The sequence below is a fragment of the Ahaetulla prasina genome, chromosome 3 (genome assembly GCF_028640845.1).
Source record: "Ahaetulla prasina isolate Xishuangbanna chromosome 3, ASM2864084v1, whole genome shotgun sequence".
In the NCBI taxonomy this organism is placed as follows: domain Eukaryota; kingdom Metazoa; phylum Chordata; class Lepidosauria; order Squamata; family Colubridae; genus Ahaetulla; species Ahaetulla prasina.
Genome location: NC_080541.1, coordinates 50,073,612 through 50,095,450, shown reverse-complemented (window position 1 = coordinate 50,095,450; position 21,839 = coordinate 50,073,612). Strand labels below are relative to the sequence as shown.

Below are 21,839 nucleotides of genomic sequence, written 5' to 3'. Positions count from 1 at the left end.
GAAATGGGTATTGAGAGTCATGGGCTTTTTCCTGTGATTTTGTTTTTACACCATTTTGCTTGTTCTGCTGGTATTAAGCAAATGCATCCTAGCTTGAGCATGTCAACACATAATTTCATTAATGTATAAAAATATTTTTATTTTTATTACATTACAAATCAGTAGCAGTTGAATCCTGATTAAATATGGTTTATTCCTTTACATAGATCTGTAAAGGTTTGTTCCTTATATTGTTATATGTAAGGAATAAACCCAAAATAAGGGCAATCCCAAATTATCTGGAATCCTATACAGGTAGTCCTTGTTTAGTAACCGCAATTGGAACTGGAAAATTGGTCATTAAGCAATCACTTAGTGAAACCACAACTGTGCTTATGATCTTCAGTTTTAATTTGCTTTACAGACCTATGAAGACATAAATGTGAGGACTGATTGCTCCTTTGTCATTAACATTGTAATTACAAATGGTCATTGATGGCAGTCAAGTTATTTGGGCCACTGTAAAATGGACTTTGTTTTTCAATCATTCATTGATGCAATACTGGATTTTTGTTTTGGCATTAAATCTGCTAACTTCAATAGAAGATGCTCCACTTCTACTATTTGATGTATTTTTTTAAAAAAATTGGATGATTTTTAAAAACTTGTTGAATGAAGTAGATAAATTTGTATGTCTATTAAACATTCAAAACCAGCAGGATTTCATCCCATGTCGTACTTACAGCTTTTATACAGGATGAAGCACTAGATATTACTTACTAGTGTGAAAATCTCAGGAGAGGACACCAGATTGACTTCTTACAGTCTTTGCCTTTTCTCCAGTAATGATTTTTCTTTTACTTTCCCCTCAAGTCCTTACTCAGTGAAGAAATGAGGCAAATGAAAAAGACACTTCTTACTCTGGCATAAACAAATACTGTAAAAAATTCTTGTCCCAAAGGTGCTTTTTCAAGAGGCAACTGGTCTTTCTGGTTTTTCTTTGAAGATGTTTCGCTTCTCCTCCAAGAAGCTTCTTCAGCTTTTGACTGGACGGAATGGGGAATGGAACATCAGAACTGAAGAAGCTTCTTGGATGAGAGACGAAACATCTTCAAAGAAAAAACAGAAAGCCCAGTTGCCTCTTGAAAAAGCACCTTTGGGACAACCATGACCTGGAGGACTGAGAATCTCCATAGACATTTAACAAACTCGTGTGCACTTAATTCAGCATCCAGAGGAAGCTACACACTTCAGAAGTGGAGGGGGCTGGGAGGAATAAACGCAAACAGGCCCTCAATTTACAGCAAGGCCGTGCAGCCCAGCAGCTTTAAATTTGCCTACAAGGGCAGTCGCCTTGTCTCTCCCAGTCAGACAGCAGTGGTGAAATTCAATTTTTTTACTACCAGTTCTGTGGGCACGGCTTGGTGGGCGTGGTGTGGCTTGGTGGGCGTGACAGGGGAAGGATACTGCAAAATCTCCATTCCCACCCCACTCTGGACCAGCCAGAGGTGGTATTTGCCGGTTCTCAGAAATACTCAAAATTTCCATTACTGGTTCTCCAGAACCTGTCAGAACCTGCTGGACTTTACCCCTGCTTCAGAGGCTCTCCTACAAACCAGGGGTTCTCCAACCTTGGCAACTTTAAGCCTGATGGACTTCAACTCCCAGAATTCCCCAGCCAGCTTTGGGAGCTGAAGTCCACCAGGCTTAAAGTTGCCAAGGTTGGAGACCCCTGCGACAAACGACCCCGATTCTCCTGCCTCCTTCCCTCCCATAGTGTCTTCCTATAAAGAGAAGGGAAGCGTGACGAGCTCCGAGCAGGAGATGGGGCTCTGCGGCCGGGGGTAAGAGAAACTTAACCGTTTTTCACCTAAGCCGCGGCGCGTCCTATCTTGGGACAAGCCTTCCGCCGACATTAAAGCGATGCGCGAACTTGAGCGCTTGGCGAAAAACTGTGGCAGGCACTGGGGGAGAAGGAGGAGCGAAAAGAGAAGCGAGAAACGAATTTATTTTCCTCTGGTGAGGTGAGGTGACGGTTTGTGTGTGTGTAGGGGGGGGGAACTCGGGTGCTCTCTCCGCTCTTTTGTTGTTCGGCTGATTCATTTGATCTCTTCCTCTTTAGCACCTCTCGACACCAAAGCCAACTGGCGGCCAGTTGGTTGGCAGAGCGAGGAAGCGGCAGAGGAGGCGGCGGCGCCTCCAACTTGTTTATCCCTTTTATAGTCCCAGCAAACGCTCGGAGCAAAAAGGGGCCCGCCTCGTTAAAGAGCCGGAGGAGGCGTTGAGCAGCCGGGTAGCGTTAAAACGAACGTCGCCCTTCTTCCGCCCTCAGTCCCGAACTCTTGCCTCTTTTTTTTTTTTTTTAAACGCTCAGAGACGAAGAGCCTCTCTGATACGGCGGGGCTCGAACTGCCTGCCGTGAGGAATGGCAGACGCTTCCCCTCCCCCTTCCACCTGCACACTTTCTCAGAGTCCCGGGCCGGGAGGGGGGGTGTTGAACCAAAGAGGGAAGGGAGAGAAGTGCCGGGGGCTCCAAGGGCGAAAGAAGGGATTTTCCCCGGAGCTTTTTCAACGGCCTTTAGAGAAGTAACCTCGCCAGCCAGGTCGTTTGGAGCCCTCAAGGCCGCCTCGCGCACCCATTGCTGTTCTTTTTCTGTCAGCGTCTCTCCTCCCCCACCCCCCCCACCCCCAATCCGACTCACCTTCCACACGTCCTCTGCGTCCGAAGCTTTGAGAGGCTATCAGAGCGGAAACCAACCAGTTTAAGAAAGAAAGAAAGAGAAAAGAGGCGTCTCGGGCTCCGAGTCAGAGAAGACGTTGCCCACTGAATGCGTATATATGTCTGTGTGTCGTGGGGGGGAGGGGGAAAGAAGGTTCCCCTCGCCGTCAGCCTCGTCCCGCCGGCCGCGGCCGCTGATCCTGACTGTTTGTGTTGGCCTGAACGACGCCAGGAAGGAGGGGGGGGAGGGGGGAGGGGAGAAGCCAAACAGCTGAGAGGATGTAAACACTGGGGCACGTGACCCTATCTCTGGGAGGGAGGCGGAGTCGATCTATCCTTCCTTTGGACTGGACGCTTGGTTGTTGCGTCAGCTCTGCAAGCGGAGAGACTCCGCCCCGCAACTCCACGACCAATGAAGATACAAGAGTGTTGCGTCAAAAAAAAAAAAGATAACGTCAATAAAGCAGCCAATAACAGTTGGAGATTTTTAGGCTTTGTGTTTTTTACTTAGTCTGTCAAAAGAGCAGCTCTTCGAACGAAGATAGGGAGCGATAACTTGTGAATGGAAGCTGTTCGTTTCGAAAATAGAAAATGTGATCCAGTAGGCATTATTAAATTTAGCGTTAAGTATCCTAGTATCAGAAAAAAAGTAACAGCTCATTTTATGCTTTTATGTTATAATCTAAAAAAATAAGAGAAGATGTTATTTGCTTTATTGTTTTTGCTTTTGCTTAGCAGGATCATACCAGGTTCCCCTAAAATCTCATCCCATGAATGTAGATCCACATACTTATTTTATGCTAGGTTGTGTGCCGCACTTTCCTGCTTGATCTTATGCTTTCAAGGACAAAAATATAATTAAAGGGATTTTAAAAAGATGTTTCTCCCTGGTTCATCATCAATTGTATGTTAGTAAAGCTGGCATTAAAAGCATATGAGTGGAAAACATTTTTAAACTTGTCAGATTTCTTTGTATTAAGCATATTTTCCTAGAGGTTAAATAGAATGATTTACTTGTTTCACGCTTAACCACATTTAAATCCATCATATATCACATGACACATACCTTTATTTAGTCTATCAAGCAATAATGAATTGAAAACATTGCCATACTATGTAAAATACAAGGTCAAACTTGATATTTTTTTGAATGCAATATTTTCTAGAGTTATATCGACTTCATATGTCAAGGACCCTTTAAAAATAAGAATACTACATTTGTTTTATATTTTATTATGTTTTATATTTGTTCCAAATCTTTAGGATGGCATCTCAAATAGTGATATCTTTTTTCCAGTCGGATGGGGTATTTGCCCCATTAATATTCAATATTATATATTCTCCATCTTTAAACAGTGTAACAAAGTCCTATACTGTCACACCTTTTAGCAATTTGAAAGTTGTTCATAAGCAGATTTTGGCCTGTAGATTCCTGATGTTGTTGAATCTTTCATTATGATCTTTCATCTTTCAGATGTTAACTAACTTTCAATTTTACCTCCTTATAGTATGTTGCTAAACTATTTGGCAGTTAGTGGGTGTAGACCAGTCAGATATTTCAATCAAAAACTATGCAGTTCATCTTGTATAGTTCACCTAGTTCATCTTGCAGCAGTTCACCTAGTGCTGATGAATTCTTGATCTTCCTTGTTCATTTTTGCTGTTATATGTTCCTTCATTTCAGCTTCTTTTTTATTCTTATCCACACCTTTTATTTAAACTGCATTTTTGTTGTATTTATAACAACATAGCTGCATCCAAAGCTACATTGTTTTTTTCTTGTCAGGTGTTGACTGGTTCACTTCAGTTTCCATGGTTGGATTGGGAGAAATGTTTCTGGTTTGACTCAAATTGGAGATTCCACCTATAATTAGCAATACAATCTTCCTATCTTCTGGTCTTTTTGAGTAGAGTTGCTACTTGTTGCTTTATTATTTCCTGTGCTTCTGAATAGACTGTGGATGAACTCACAAATACTGTAACATCATATGTCAGCTTCTGTGAAGACCAATTTGTACCGACCAGGAACTTGCTAAACTTAAGCAACTATATCGTTCCAAAGAGGAAGCCTACAGAAAAGGTAATAAAATGCTGTACAATCAGGCCAGAAATGTATTAACAAGGGAGATCAGAGAAGCAAAAAGAAGCTACTCTGAAAAGCTAAAGAATCAGTTCTCACAAATGAACCAGCAAACATGTGGAAAATTCTTAAAAATATCACCAGCTACGGCAAACCTCCTTCCAGGCTGAAGGAAATCAACAACTGACAGATGACCTGATCGTGTTTTACTGCAGGTTTGAAAAGAAACTACAGCCACCTATCTCCACAGCCCCCATCTCAGACACACCAACAACAGCCAAGCCTCCTACAACTGACCTCATCCCATTGGGTTCACAACCCCTAGTGATCACAGAAAAGGAAGTGCAAGACCTATTTCACAGACAAAAGCCAAGTAAAGCTCCAGGCCCAGACAAGATAACTCCTTCTTGCTTAAAAGTCTGTGCTGACCAACTGGCCCCCATCTTCACCCGTATCTTCAATAAATCACTAGAGATGTGCTATGTTCCTTCTTGCTTCAAATGCTCTACTATCATCCCAGTGCCAAAGAAGCCCACCTTCAAGGAACTAAATGACTACAGACCAGTTGCTCTGACATCTGTAGTTATGAAAACCTTTGAAAGGCTAGTGCTGTCCCACTTGAAAACCATCACGGATCCGCTGTTAGACCCCTTGCAATTTGCATACTGAGCAAATAGATCAACAGAGGATGCTGTTAATATGGCTCTGCACTACATCCTACAACATCTTGAGTCTCCAAAGACCTACGCAAGGGTCTTCTTTGAAAACTTTAGTTCAGCAGTCGATACTATCATTCCAGACACTCTTCTAACTAAGCTAAACCAGCTATAGGTACCTGAACATGCTTGTAAGTGGATCATAAGCTTCCTAACGAACAGGAAGCAGCAGGTGAAGCTAAGCAGAATCACATCAGATACCTGTACAATCAGCACGGGGCCCCCCAAGGCTGTGTGCTCTCCCCACTTCTCTCTGTATACCAATGACTGTATCTCTAATGATCCATTTGTTAAACTACTGAAGTTTGCAGATGATACAACAGTGATCGGTCTCATTCGAGACAATGATGAATCTGCATACAGATGGGAGGTTGAACAACTAGCCTTGTGGTGCGACCGGAACAATCTGGAACTGAACACATTCAAAAACCTGGAAATGGTGGTAGACTTTAGGAGAAACCCTTCCATACTTCCACCTCTTACAATAATAGACAACACAGTATCAACAATAGAGACCTTTAAATTTCTAGGTTCTACTATATCGCAAGATCTAAAATGGACAGCTAACATCAAAAAGTCATCAGAAAAGCACAACAAAATTTTTTACTAAAATTAAAATTAATCCATCATTTGCCTTCCCAATGAAAGCCCAATTTAATTGCTGCTAGGACAAAAGTATGAGTCCTCTATTAATAAAATAAGTATCCTAGCATCTAGTTTCTTGAAGGAAATAAAAATGTATTTCAATGCACATTTCAGTTTGTTTCGAAAATATATTTCATAACTTTGGTCTACAAATTCATTTCCCACTTTGTAATGTTTCCAGAGAGACAGCTCCTATATGGATTGAGCCTTTTAATTATTGCTTATCACTTACCAATAAAGTTGATAAATAAAAATCCTTCATCTAAATCCCTTATTCTATATCAGAAAAGAACTGATAATTTATCTTTGGCTGTCAGAGAATTCCATTACCTTGGGCTTTCTAATCTTTAATATTCTGCTGGAGGTTTATTAATTGTTTCATTAATTGAGCAAAGGCCAATTTATGGATTAAACTATTAAATCATATGATTTCCATATTCCTGATTCCTTTTGGACGGCTAGGAGGATCACTTGGGTCTTCTTTCAGCAACTGGTCATCCTCAGCACAGTCCTGACTGTTTTTATCTTAACAAAAATTGTACATTAAGAGTAATTCTACAGCAGAATAGAGGAAAACCACATACCTCTTAACCCATTCAATCTAGCAATGAATTTGTCTTGATTATTCCAAGACAATTTCTGGGAATCTTAAACATTCTTCCTTTGAAACAACCAGGTATTTTTCTACTAGCTGTGGTTTATTTTTTATCCATTATTCTTATTGTTCCTCAGCAGATTAGTGATCTTATTATTAAGTAAATATGTACTAAATTATCTTGAATAGAGATTTTGACATTGAGTTGTATGACAAAAAGTTATCTGTAATATTTTCATAACAATAAATACAGTCTGTTGAGATGTGATGGACTTGTAAAAACATGTTTCAGTTTGTACACATATAATTGTTGGTTTAGTGAAAGTGCAAGTTCCTCTAGAACAGGAGTGTCAAACTCACGGCCCAAGGGCCAGATGTGTCATGCACTGGCCATGCCCACGCCTGGTTTAGTGAAGGGGGAAAAAAGTTGTGATACGTCATGCCCTGACGACGCAAGTTTGACACCCCTGCTCTAGAACTATTTGAATACTGTTTTCCCAAACTCAAAAACTTTAGTCTCACTCCATTAATTCTCATTTAGTGAATTGGTATATTAAGAAATCAGGTTGACATTATTTGGATGTTGGTGAAGACAGCTGTAGTTAGAATAGCCTGTAATTTTGCAGGATATAATTTTATAGTACTAAAAAGCCTCCCTACCTCTCCTATAGTCTACCTCTTTAAACTTTCAGATGACTCATCAATCAGTTAAAGAACATGGGAAGTTAGTCTTGAATCTGGAACAATATAAACCATATCCAATGCAATCAAACAGTAGATTTTAGTACTTTTTTCCCCACAAACTTGCCTTACAGGCTTGAGCATAACCATCCTTATTTATTTTTTTTATTTTTTTATTTCATTTTGTCACAACAATATATATAAGCATCACACAAAAAGATTATATTGTATATAAACATATATATGAGGAAATATTAGGATATATATATATATATATATTTGTTTTCTGAGGTTTTCACGGGTGTTTGTATGTAGGTCTTCGGTTGTTCGGGTTTTCTCCCGTGTAAAATTGGAAATGTCTTGGCAACCTTTCGACGAAGTCTCATTCGTCATCTTCAGGCTTCAGCTTCGTGCTTCTGGGAGCAATGTGTGATCGCAGCTGTTTCTTCCTTTTAACTGCTAGTGGGGGTTTGAACTGATTGGGTGGGAGCTTGGCTGTGCTCTGATTGGATGGGGTTTTTGTGCTCTGATTGGCTGGGGTGTGTCCTGTTTGGGTGGGGCTTGGTTGTGCTCAGTTTAGTCTGTGTTGCAGGGGGATTTGAGCTGGTGAGCTGCATAGCTGTTGTTTGGCTTTGTGGTGGTGCTACATCTTCATAGTGGGTGTCAGTCTGCTGCATGTATGGATTGGAGGGGTTTGAAATGGCTAATGTTGCAGCTGCGGTCTGGCTTCTGGTCCTTGGTCGTGCTTCATGATCAGTGTGGGTTTGGGTCTGCTTTCTGGGTGGATGTGCGGTGGTGACATCCTGTGTGGACCTCGTGAGTGTGGGTCTGGTGTCATTCCTCGTGTTAGGGACTCGTTTGTCAATAAGGACGGGTTTCCAAATGGCTGGTAGGCGGGAGGTATCATCTCGTTTGTTCATGCTGTGTGGACATTTTTCTATCTCAATGGCTTCTCTGATTATTCTGTTGTTAAAGTGTTCAGTTTTGGCGATAGTTCTGGTCTTTTTAAAGTCAATATCATGTCCTGTGACTTTAAAGTGTTGGACCAGGGAAGAAGTTGGTTCCTCTTTTTTGACTGAGTTCTTGTGTTCTTCAATGCGTGCACTTATTCTTCTGTTGGTTTGTCCGATGTATGTGGTGGGGCAGGCGGTGCATGGGATTTCATTCCCTAACACGAGGAATGACACCAGACCCACACTCACGAGGTCCACACAGGATGTCACCACCGCACATCCACATTAGCCATTTCAAACCCCTCCAATCCATACATGCAGCAGACTGACTCCATCCAATCAGAGCACAGCCAAGCTCCCACCCAATCAGTTCAAACCCCCACTAGCAGTTAAAAGGAAGAAACAGCTGCGATCACACATTGCTCCCAGAAGCACGAAGCTGAAGCCTGAAGATGACGAATGAGACTTCGTCGAAACGTTGCCAAGACATTTCCAATTTTACACGGGAGAAAACCCGAACAACCAAAGACATATATATATATATATATTTGTTTTCTGAGGTTTTCACGGGTGTTTGTATATAGGTCTTTGGTTGTTCGGGTTTTCTCCCGTGTAAAATTGGAAGTGTCTTGGCGACGTTTCGACGAAGTCTCATTCGTCATCTTCAGGCTTCAGCTTCGTGCTTCTGGGAGCAATGTGTGATTACATGTGTGCATGTAATCACACATTGTGTGATTACAATGTGTGATTACAATGTGTGATTACACAATTACAATGTGTGATTACAGTGTGTGCTTCTTCGTGCTTCTGGGAGCAATGTGTGATTACATGTGTGTGATAAATGTGTGATACAGTGTGTGCTCCCAGAAGCACGAAGCTGAAGCTTGAAGATGACGAATGAGACTTCGTCGAAACGTTGCCAAGACATTTCCAATTTTACACGGGAGAAAACCCGAACAACCAAAGACCTACATGCAAACACCCGTGAAAACCTTAGAAAACAAATATATATATGAAGAAGAAGAAAAAAGAAAAACAATAGGACAGGAACGGTAGGCACGTTTGTGCTCTTATGCACGCCCCTTATAGACCTCTTAGGAATGGGGTGAGGTCAATAGTAGAAAATTTTTGGTTAAAGCTTTTGGGATTATGGGAAGAGACCACAGAGTCAGGTAAAGTGTTCCAAGCACTGATGATTCTGTTACAGAAGTCATATTTTCTGCAATCTAGATTAAAGCGGTTAACATTAAGTTTAAATCTATTGGTTGCTCTTGTATTATTGCAATTAAAGCTGAAGTAGTCTTTAACAGGAAGGACATTACAATAGATGATTCTATGAGTTAAACTTAGGTCTTGTCAAAGGCGATGGAGTTCTAAGTTTTCTAAGCCTAGGATTTCAAGTCTGGTGGCATAAGGTATTTTGTTGTTTTCAGAGGAGTGAAGAACTCTTCTTGTAAAATATTTCTGGACACGTTCAATTGTATTGATGTCAGAAATTTGGTGAGGGTTCCAGACAGGCGAGCTGTATTCTAGAATTGGCCTAGCAAATGTTTTATATGCTCTGGTTAGTAGTGTAGTGTTTTTGGAAAAGAAGCTACACAAGATTAGCTTTACAACTCTTAGAGCCTTTTTTGCTATGTAGTTGCAGTGGGCTTTGGCACTTAGATCATTTGATATGAAAACTCATATCCTAACACATAGAATGGCCATACCAATCTATTTCTAAGGGCAGTTGTTTCCAAAGCTAGTGGGAAAGAATTTAGTTACAGTGAGTCATGTGGGAAAACATTTCTCTCCTGTTCTATTCTGTAGTAGTATGGGTTAAGTAGTCTCTAGTTTCTAAAATAATTTAACCAGAAAAAAGGTACTGTGACTATGTGACATTTTATGATCTTAAGGGTATGGGACAGTTTTGATAAGGCATATCCTGTCTTTCAAGGTAATTAGGATTACTTTTTACCATAAATAGACATTGATTACCTCCTTGACTTACCCAGTCAACCCTTTTCGCTCAATTAAAGTAGCCAGGGTGTATCTCAGACATAAAGAACTTCCAAAAAAATATTTTTAAGATGGAAAGAAAATAATTTCAGCTAGATCCTTGAAAGCAACATGGGAGTTCTGTTCAGTGAAGGAGAAAATATTTTACTAACAATGGTCAGTTTTGTTTGCTTCCAAAGGGATACATTTAATTTGCTTTTTGCATTTACATTAGTTCTGGTTCAAAACTGCCACCCACATTGTCTTGGGATTTGTTTTCTTGTTTGTTTGTCTTGTCTGTAGAAATGCTGCTGGAGGAATGGTAGCGGTTGCTAAGAAATATCTCTGTGAATCACTTTAGTGAGCTATTTATCAAGGGCTGAGATAAATTCTAGGCCTAATATTGCAAATTTGCATATTCCATCTATTGCCTAGTGCTTAGCTATCAAATTAAATACTAATATCAAATTAAATACTAATTTGATATTAGTATTTAATTAAATACTAATACTGTTTAAGAAAAATTTACACAATATGTATCTGTTTAAAATTCGGTTTAGATATAAGTAAGGGCAGGTAGCAGTAATTGGTTCATAGCAGCTATAGTCTTTTTAATATTTTATTTAATATTAAAGTATTTATTTAATATTAATATTAAAGAATTGAAGTTTGTGTATCATAGGCCACCAGCTACATATGAAGATTCTCATAAGTTAACTTGAAAAATTATTTTTCCCGTTAGCTTTTAAATGCAATAGCTTTAGCAAATTTTTCAAATGGCACTTATGCATTTGAATTGATATATATGTTTGTGTGTGTGTGTGTGTGTGTGTGTATTTATATGTTGCATAGTCCACAAAACCTAGGTAACGTATTTTCCAAATAATAAAAAACAAAGTCATAACAAATAAAAACTATTCAATATGCTGCACATTTACCCTTATCACCTGTTACCACAGACATCTGTTCTTAACCATAGTGATGTCAAAATATGTGTGACTCATCTACAGATATACTGTGCCCCTGATTAAGGAGTGTTTCTACCTTCATTAAGGGGTGAAAATGGTCTTCATTGTGTTTCTAAAATGTTAGCAAGGGAGGAGGACTCCTAAATTTCGGTAGCCTCTGCCTGAGTAAAGAAATTGAGAAGTCTTGTTTTCAATCTCCCTCCCTCCCTCCCAGCTTCTGGGTTTGCAGGGGTGACAGATTTTCAATCTCCCCCACCACCACCACTAGGGCAAAGGATCAGGCAGATTCTACCTGGGTCAATTGTTTTCAAGTTTCACAAGGCCCTGAAATTTATAAGGTTGTTTAGATTATTAACTCATTATCTTAAATTGGACCTGGAAGCCATGTGATAGTGTAGTCCCACAGCATCAGTCTTGTTCTATTATGCTGATTCGAACTTGTCTTCATTCTCACAGCTGTATCTTTTACCAGCTGTAGCTTCCAGGGTTGTTTTTTTTTCAGAAGTAGCCCCATATAGAACAAATTACAGTAATCTAATATATGATCTGTTAAATTTGTGATCATTTTTGACAATTTTGTATGTTTCTATGTTCCTGAAATATTGCGAAGGCTATGCTGTTTTTCTGTTCTAAGCCCCACTAGCTTCTTTACTCAGTGAAAAAATATACCCCAATTTAAGCATTAATGTTCCAATACAACTGCTTTTAAGTGTAAATAAATATATCAGGAAATCCAGATTTAAAGTAGATTAAATAACCAAACTTGCTTTCTCCTTTTTTGAAGCTGAAATGTTCTGTTTTAATTATGCAATATAGTAAGCCTCTGGTGGCTTTATATCTTCAAAAACAGAACAAATATGTGGAACTTTAACTCCTTCTTCTTTCACCTACAGAATTTATAATATGAAAACAAGGATGGGGAGGGGAATCCAGCGTTCTGTTGAAACAGAATTAAGAAAGGCTGAGTAAAATAATTACCCTTGCAAAATAAAGTTTCTTTGACAATTTCAGCTGTTAAAAATCTCTACTCTCTGAAGGTAAGTGACTCTTTTCTGTTCAATTATCTTGACACAAATAGATAATAGAAGTAGATATCATTAACAGTGTCTCAAATGCTCTTGAAGAGTAGCCGATATATAAGAATAGTTTCCTTTTTTATATGTTTTCTCGTCTATTTTCAGTTTCCTTAGTTCTAGGGTGTTTCAAATGGGGTGTAAGAATGCACCAAATTAAATAAAACAAAGAGGATAGGATAGGATAGGTTAGGATAGGATTCTTTATTGGCCAACTTTGATTGGACACTCAAGGAATTTGTCTTAGATGTATATGCTCTCAGTGTACATAAGGAGAATTTGGGTTTTTATCCTCTTACTCCATCCAGTAAATAATTGATACCTGGTAATCACATATTTATGCTTCTTCAACATTGGAACTATATTTATGAGTGCCAAATCTGCTCAAGAAAATGGTGGATTTATTTATTTTTAATTTGGAGTTATGGTCAAATGAGTATGATTGGTTCAAATCCACTCAACTGTGAAGTTCATTGTGTGACTTTTGGGCAGTCTACAGTTCTCACACTATATTACCTCATATGGATTTAATGTAGATAAAATAAGGAGTGGCCTGCCATGAACACTTGAGCAACAACAAGAAATCACTAAATAGATTAATTATATATAGAATCTTTCTTCATCTCCTGTGAGAGAAATCCTAATGAAGAGGTTATATATTAAAGTTTGCTTTCAATTCTGTGTTTGCTAGCTGTGATTGCAGAGAGAGAGGAGGAGACAGTGATACACTATTTAACTAACAGAGAATATTAGTTTGGATTGGCTCTATTCTTGAACCTTTGGGGGCATAATTTTTCAAGTTTTTGTTAATGTAATATGGAAGGTGACCAAGAACAAGGTGTACATTGATAGAGGAATTTAACTTAGTTAAATGGGAGACCATTTGCTTGGAAAAATCATATTCCAATTTTGAAAGTACAACTCTTTACTCAGAATGTCGGCTGGTGAGATCACACTTGGCCAGGGCAATATATGTCTTAGACACAATTTGAATGGATTATTGTTGAGGACTAACACATGTATCGTTACATAAGTTGAATTTATCCACGAAAGGTTATCCCATAAGGTATGTGGCTGGGCCAAATGAGATATGATGCTAATTGAATGTATGATTTTAAAAATCTTTGCAGATTTTAGTATGTGGCTTATGGGGAAAAATTGTCATAATTTTGAAACAAGGTTAGTGTTATCTGCCTGAAACACAAGTTATTGTTTTGATTCTAGCTCAAGATTTGGGGTGGGGGTGGGTTCAGGTTTAAGAATTGGATAATGAAGTTGAACTTTTGAGCAGCTTTCATGTTCGGCTTTGAAACAATTTCACAGCCTGTGCAAATAGATTATTCACTGTCACGTATTATGGAAACCTCTCACAACTAAAGATAATGATGCCCAGAAAAAATGTGACCATTTGGAGTTGGACTTGCCCTTTAAAAGGCAAGGAACTTTGGGAATTGTCTGATTTTTAGCAGGACTGTGTAGGTGTTATTTCTAGAATAGTTCTATGAAATAGCCTTTGGATGTATATAATTATACATCCAAAGGCTGTTAAAATAAAAAAAATAAGTTTTCCTAAATTTCCTAATCTGATATGTGCTTAAATTATTCATTCCTTGTATTCATACTATAGGAATCATGATTCATTTTGTGTTCTCTTTATCACTGCCTATGGTACAGTGCAATCCTGTTTATAACAAACTTTCATTTCTGGTATCTAATAGAGTTAGTTGTTCTGGTTGAAATTTAAATGAATGATTTATGTCTTCCAGTTGTCACAACAGTTACTTCATATACTAGCTAATTCTTATGATGGAACTCTCAGTAAATTACATTAAATCTAGTAGCTAGAATTTTGTTCGGGTTTCAGAGACTTTATTTGGGGAAAAAATTCTAAAGAACCCAGAAACTACACTAGTATTTGAAATGTCTTTTAAATACACATTTGATTTAGTGCCTCACCATAGCAAGCATCTTGCTCAAAATATCATTTGTCTTACATTCGGTGATGCAGAGATGATTCTGGGAGTGACATATATTGTCAATTCATTTTTATATGTTAAAAGAGATGGGATATGTGTCAAATTGCAAATTAGATTTGGGGGTTTTCTTCCAAAATACTTGGATGTAAAACTCAATTTCTTCTTCAATACAGGAATTCATTATTTTCTTACAGCAGTGAAACCTATATACAGCATATTTCCTTAAACTGGAATCAGTGGGACCTTCAAGTGAATTAGTATAGGATTATAGCTCAAGTTACGATTTTCATCAGAGATTTCCCACTATACAAAATAGCTAAAAGATTTATCACTATTTTCCTCTAAGTATTTTTCCAAATGGAAGGGCCATCTTAAATTCAACTCATTTGTATTATCAAATGAAATTATTTTTAATAGAAATCATTTGAAGATGGAGATTAGATTTGCATCAATCAGGGTGCTTGAATTCACTGAAATCCAGTCATCTGATATAGTAGCAAGAAAAATGCTAGATAAAACTTATTACATGTTACATTAAAAAAGAGATCACTATTACTTATTAATATTGGTTGTGTTGCTAGGATAAAACAGAACTTTCCAAATTTACTAACATTAAATCATACCCACCCTCTAGCGAAATGAACTTTTGGCCCTGTTATCTAGTATATCATGAAATATTTCTTGGACTTGTATGGTGACCTTTTCAAAGAACACTATTATAACTTTTGGACAATCTCCCTTTGCTTGAATTTGATTGATAGCTTATTAGAAGTACCCCCTCCACCATTCCATAAAATTCAGAAAAACAAGTAACCCTTCCTCCCCCATTCCTCCCACAGGTGATGTACCGTCTCCTTCTCTGTACAATCCAATTTTAAACGCAATTTAAGACTAAATGAGAAGTTTCCCCTAACTTTTTCTAGTGGCAATATCTATGGTTTTGTTTTCTATTATCGTATATTTTGCTTACTAATAAAAAGAGGAAATTTATATGTGATTTATTTGGTGGAAAGTAGTTTAGAAATTTATTGAACTACAAGTATAAAACTTAGAATAGGAAGATCATTTTATTGGTAGAAAACTGATCAATATCTAGTTTTAATTACTGGTACTTACCAGCTTTAATTACTAGTTCTCGTATAAAAGAAAACATCCAACTATCTGTTGAAAGTTATTGAATCCAAGTAACCTCCAATCTCTTAATATTTCTTCAAGAAATGGGAGAAAATGTAGCTATTTATTCAGAAGCAAATAGCTTCTTCAGTTCATTAGAATGTGTACTCAAAAAAATTCATCCAAGTGCACTCAAATTAAGGATAAACAATCAAGGACCAATTTGTGGATACTTTATCAAATGCTTGAATGGATTATGCGTTGTTGTTGGAATCAGGTGACAAATGGATACACAGAACCCTCTGCAAACTGACTGAGCAAGAGGAGGAGCAGGAATGAGGGTGGAGGAAGGCAGCTTTGGTAACTCTGAAAGTCAGAAAAATGATTAAAGATCTTAACAGTGGCTATAGAAAATCTATGAATCCCTGTTAAAATGCCAGGTTTTTGAAATGAAAAAGACAACAAATCAAACCAAGATAAATCACTTCATAATTTTTCCACCTTTTACCTATAAGCTGTACAATTCAATAGAAAAACTAGCTGAAATCTTTTAGGGATAAAAATAAAAAAATAAAAAACTTGGACTACTGTGCTTGCATAAGTGGTTTCACCCTTAAGTTAATACTTTATTAACATACTTTTTGATTTTAGGACAGCATTCAGTCTTTCGTGGTAGGAGCCTTTCAACATGGCACATCCGACCTTGGAAATATTTGTCTACTCTTCTTTGCAAAACCAGTCCAAATCTTTTAGATTGTGAGGGCAGTGATAATGTACACAGCCCTCTTCAGCTCACTCAGAGATTTTCAATTAGATTTAAATCCAGGCTCTAGCTGGGGCATTCCAAAACTTTGATTTTCCTCTGGTGAAGCTATTCTTTTGTTGATTTGGGAATATGCTTTGAGTCGTCGTCATGTTGAAATACCTCTTCATTTTCGGCATTTTAGCAGAGGCTTGAAGGTTTTGTGCCATAATTGACTGATATTTGGAACTGTTCGTAATTCCTTCCACTTCAACTAAAGTCCCAGTTCCAGCTGAAGAAAAGCAGCCCCAAAGCCTAATGCTGCCACCACAATACTGCCCTGTGGGTATGGTGTACTTTTAGTAACGCACAGTGTTTTCTTTGTGCCAAAACACACTTTTTGGAATTAAGACCAAAAAGTTCAACCTTGGTCTCCTCAGATTACAAGACATTTTCCCACATGCTTTTGTCAGACTTGATATAGTTTTTTGCAAAATGTAGCCAGGCTTAAATGTTTTTCTTTGTAAGAAAAGGTGTCTATATGAAGAATACAGGAGACTATGTCACATATAGTACACATTAAGTGTTAAATCATTAAATGTTAAATTGTACCCTATGACCATCATTTGTGTTATAAATGTTGTACCTCGATGAACGTATCTTTTCTTTTATGTACACTGAGAGCATATGCACCAAGACAAATTCCTTGTGTGTCCAATCACACTTGGCCAATAAATTCTATTCTATTCTATTCTATTCTATTCTATTCTATTCTATTCTATTCTATTCTATTCTATTTAACCACTACTTGCCAGAAATTTCTGCAGCCTCTTTAACTGTAGGCCTCTTATCAGCCTGTTGGTCCAGTTTTTTTATTTTATTTTACTTTTTTCTCTTAAAAGATGAAACAGACCATCCTGTTTTTTAACAGCCGTTACGTCCAATTTACTCATACAAAGTTGACTCCACATTTTCTAGGCCATTTTATTTATGCTACAACTTTGATTGGACTCTGTAGACCTCTGGCTCTGGATCCTTAAGCTCTCGGCTTCCAGTCATATTGGCAACACGGACGTTGTATCCTGACTATCAGACAGGATCTCTTTTGTGGATCAAGTGATGAAATGTGCATTGTGAAGTAATGAAAATGCTATTTTTTGCCTCTGCAACCTAAATTACTTAAATATTCCTGCTGCCAGGTTGATAGCACAAAACAGTGAGATTTGTGTCAATAATTTTGATAGGAATGCCTGTAATAGTCAGAGAGAATTAATGACTCATGAAGAAAATTTTGTTTGCTTCATCATTTCCCTTAGTTTCTGATTACAAATAGGTTACTCTGGCACAAGCAACTCTAAAAATCTCATCAGCTTCTTTTATTTGTTGGAGTGAAGAACATCGGAAGAACATTATTATTATGATGCTCTTTCTGGTATTATGATCAGACTTTCACCAGGGAAAAAAGATTCTGCAGTTATTTCAGAAACACCTTTTCCTGTACTGTAATCTAAGTTTTGCATTTGCTCTATTCAGTTGGGAAGTATTGTTAGCCATAGCATTAATTTATACTAGCTATGACAGATATACGCTGAATTTTATTTTCTAAGTATAAAAAAATGTTTTTAGAAATGAATGAGAAAAAAATAAACTTTTCATACATACATTGCTGTGCAGATAATTTCATCTTATAGTATCTCACTAAATCAATTACCAAGTTTTTCTTTGTTTTTTTTTCTTTTCTTTTTTTATTTATTTTTTAATGCAGATCGAGAAATTGTTTATCCTTATTTAGATATGATTAAATGCTATTTTGTCAGGAATCTCATTTAATGCACAATGATCCTGCAATTTTAAAGTAAGTAAATTTATACTGCTTACATGTGTGTATAGTCTTTTCTCTTCTCTGATAGACTGTAATGATGAAAACCAGTTTTCACCTTTGTTTTCATCTACATATGTTTCTTTGTGGGTGAAAGGGAAACTATTTTGGGAATGGTCATTGACTGGTTTCCATACATCTCTAGTTTAGATATGGTCGTACGGCAGAACCTGGACTGGAGCAGGATGATAGTGGAAAGAATGGGACAGATATATGTAAATCCAGTCCATTTCGATTATGAAACCATGAATTATTGGGGTTGGTTTGTTTTCGTCATGCTGTTCTGCATCATTAAAAAGTCCTCCTGATGTTTATGTAGAAAGTGTTTCTCAACCTTGGCAACTTTAAAATGTGTGGACTTCAGCACCCAGCATGCTGACTGGGAAATTCTGGAAGTTGAAGTCCACCAGGCTTAAAGTTGCCAAGGTTGAGAAATACAGATGTAAACTCTGTCTTGGTTATAGTGAAGGATATAGATGAGACAGCACAAAAACATGACAAGGGAGTATTTAATATCTCTTCTTAACTCAAATTGTCTTAACACTACCTATCTACATATCCTTTACCGTTGTCCAATGCTTCCCAAAGTTTTCTTTGAGGTTTGTATGCATATTCCAATCCATAATTTACCACAATTTATCATCTGAGAGGTCACTTAAAAGAAATACATTAAAGGAGCATATCTATACCTATTCCTACAAAAAACTAATGCTCCTCATTCTTCAACCTCTTTCCAAATTTCATCTGACTGATAGAAAATAAGTTAACATACATTTCTGCCTTTTTTCTGTAAGAATCTAACTCTGTTTCTTTTCCCCCCAGATCTTACTTAGACCTCGACGGTCATATCAAATTGCTTCTAGGATGACCCAGTCCAATAAGTATGTAGATGAAAATGTCAGCCAGTACAACATCTGCAAAAGAAAGTTCTGTTTCTCTGAAAGAGGTATTTAAAAATATCAACCTGCATATAGATGGGCTGAGAAGGGCTGAGGAAAAAATAATAGTTTGCCCTGTAATTAAACAAACAAGCCCAAGTCATAGAGCAGACATAGTTCAATATTTTCTAATGTGTGATGAATTTTATCCAATAAGGATCAAATTTGCTCTCATACAAGAGGGTCCCACACCCCAGAAACATTTCAGAAATACACACTAGAAGCTTAAGTAAGGAAGGTGTAGTAAACTACTAATAGTCTGAATTGATGGGTGATTTTTAATAGCAGGGAAATTTGGTCATGTTACTTTGTCCTTGGGGTTTAAATATCATCTACCAGCTATTCAAAATATTTTCTTTAGCCTTGGGCATAACACTAGAAGTTAGGTAACATTTAGAGGAGGGACGCACTTCTGCAGAAAGCAAGTCACATCTGTCGGCGTGAGAGTTCCTGGAAGTACTTTAAAAAAGCATCATGCAACATGTGGAATTTTAAAAAATGCCAAATAAGCTGGGGAAGCCGTTCCAGTATCAGTTTTTATTTCCTACCATACACCAAATGTACAGCACAGAACACAGTTTTGTTGCTTTGATGTAAGAAATATTAACTGTATGAAGAAACAGTATACAAACTACCCAAAAATTAAAAAAAAAATGCATACATCATTGTCCTTTACAAAAGGTCTAATTTACAGGATAGCTCATCAAAGCAAATTAACCCAGAAAAAGGAAAGGAAAAAAAAAAGAAAGAAAGAAAGAATGGGAAGACAGAGGAAGGGAAGAATCACAGCTCATATTACAGAACATCAAATACAAAGAAGGCAAATAAATATAAAGGTACAACTTGAGCAAAAATCCAAACACAGATAAATTAACTGAAAGCCATAGTAAATAATAATAGATTAAAAAGAGATTGCTTAATTTAATTTAAATAAAATATAGAATTACTTTCTTAAAATATTTAGTACGTTACTTCTTACTTTTTGTCATGGGTGAATGCCTTTGTATGCCTTAAACTGGCGTCAGCAAATGTCTTATAACAAACAAACAAACCAACAAGTACAATAATTTAATAGCAATTTGGTGTTCTAATTTATATTAGCACATACTGTAGCTTTGTCAAATTGTTTTCTTTAAAAAATAAGCACAGCTTCTAAGAACATACACCTCTCCTGTCTAAACTAAGGTCTGAGGGCCAAGCCAGTCCCTCCACACACAAACAGCAAGCCCACCTAATGCCAAAGAGCAATCACAGCATATGAAAATTGGAGAATGACTGAGAGGCAATCTGTGGATAGAAACACTATATGTATGAATGAAGGCTCTGAGCAGGGCCATACCAAGTTGAGATATAATGTTGGCAAATAAAACTAATCATGGTTATTGTAGCACCGAAAAATTAAAGCCTATGCTGTAGCCATTATACACTTTCCACTGAGGCACATATGCAAATGAGATATGTACGGATGGGTAAAGGCAGTTCAGCTGGTGGCTTGTATTTTCTTTTTTCTTTTTTAAAAATTAATGTTAACTTTCTGGAGGGAGGGGGGATTATTATTATTATCCAACATCCCTAAAGTAGATGTTGGATTTTTGTTCAAGAGCAGTTACAACACAGGAACTGAATAGAGATTATGAAAGGGCTCACCTTGGATAAATGTGAACGTGTTTCTGAATGAGGGCTTACAGACTGCAACATTTGAAGATCTCCTTTGCCATCATTAGTGGAAACTAAAACTTGCTGCCACCTGATTTGAAGTTATACAAGACTCCAGTATGTACACGAATCACTTCTGGATGTTCTCTATTTTTTTCGGTGTAAAAATCAGTTTTCTCAACTAAGCCACTCCTAAAATTTACTACCAGTCGATGTTGACTGGTAGTCAACATCGGCTGATTCATTGAACACTACTTATCATTGAATGATAAGTATTGTTCAATGTCCTTGCTTTGTGATATGTACAAAATCATCAACTTGGGAAGCACTTTTCCAATATGAAATTATATTGATAGTGGTAAACAGAACAATGTTCCCCCCCCCAGCTTCTGTACTTTGAATCTATCTTATTTGAACGATTAAACAGTTTGATCTTCCTTCATGAATGAACATGAAATTGGGACAATGAGAAAGTATCCTTCAATCAATCCAGTCTTCTCTCTGAATGGTTTCAAACAATTGTTTCATGTAGGCTAAGGCTGTAGCTGGATCCAGTGGTTTGCTGATTGCTATATTTCATTATTGCTACAAAAATTCTTGAACTCTTACTGCATGCAGTGCTCAAGGTGATTAGCCACTAGAGGGCACCATTCACCTTGGTATCACTGGGTCTTTGCCTCTCATGCTATTTGCAAACCCATTTCTTATTTCATTAAAAAAAATTGTTATAAAAAGCAGGATGTGGTGAAAATAAACTAGAATCACAGTTCTGTTACTTTGTTTCTTTCATAGTATTTTTTTTTCTTCCTGTACAAACCCAGCACATTATTTAATTTACACTATAACTTTCAGTCTATTTAAAATTCCATTGGAAAATAAATTAACAAACACATTTGTAAAAATATGGCAGGCTGCAAGAAATGCTGTTAAACAATCTTTTCTTTAAAAAAAAATCCATACAACTCTTTGATTGAAAATAAATTAAAAATAAATGTAAAAAAATAGTTACACACACTTTGTACATTCACTTTACAAAAATGAAACAAGTGCAAAACGACAATGGCAACAAAAAGGATTTGTACAGAAATAAATATGTTTGATGATCTAACTCATTGCTGTTAATACAATAGTCTGTTATGTTTAATG

The 21,839-nt window shown here is 37.2% G+C and overlaps 1 protein-coding gene and 1 long non-coding RNA gene across 7 annotated transcripts in view; one reads left to right on the top strand and one right to left on the bottom strand.

The window, feature by feature from the left end:
- PCMTD1 (protein-L-isoaspartate (D-aspartate) O-methyltransferase domain containing 1) overlaps nt 1–2,955 on the bottom strand; it is a 37,752-nt gene extending 34,797 nt beyond the window's left edge. For 2 of the 4 annotated variants that reach the window (XM_058174470.1, XM_058174471.1), the window contains exon 1: nt 2,682–2,938. The gene's annotated coding sequence lies outside the window, so the exon portion shown is untranslated. Of the gene's footprint in view, nt 1–2,681 lie in introns of all 4 variants that reach the window. The other 2 variants (XM_058174472.1, XM_058174474.1) reach the window with 2 other exon arrangements.
- LOC131193975 (uncharacterized) lies at nt 1,970–21,505 on the top strand. 3 transcript variants are annotated; one of them, XR_009154078.1, is made up of 5 exons: nt 2,967–3,347; nt 12,210–12,353; nt 17,986–18,075; nt 18,922–19,045; nt 19,732–21,505. It is a non-coding gene; the product is annotated as an uncharacterized LOC131193975 (long non-coding RNA). The 3 variants fall into 3 exon arrangements; XR_009154077.1 differs by lacking the exons at nt 2,967–3,347; nt 19,732–21,505 and adding an exon at nt 1,970–2,003 and having other exon boundaries at nt 18,922–19,700; XR_009154076.1 differs by lacking the exon at nt 19,732–21,505 and having other exon boundaries at nt 18,922–19,700.
- The last annotated feature ends 334 nt before the right edge of the window (nt 21,506–21,839 follow it).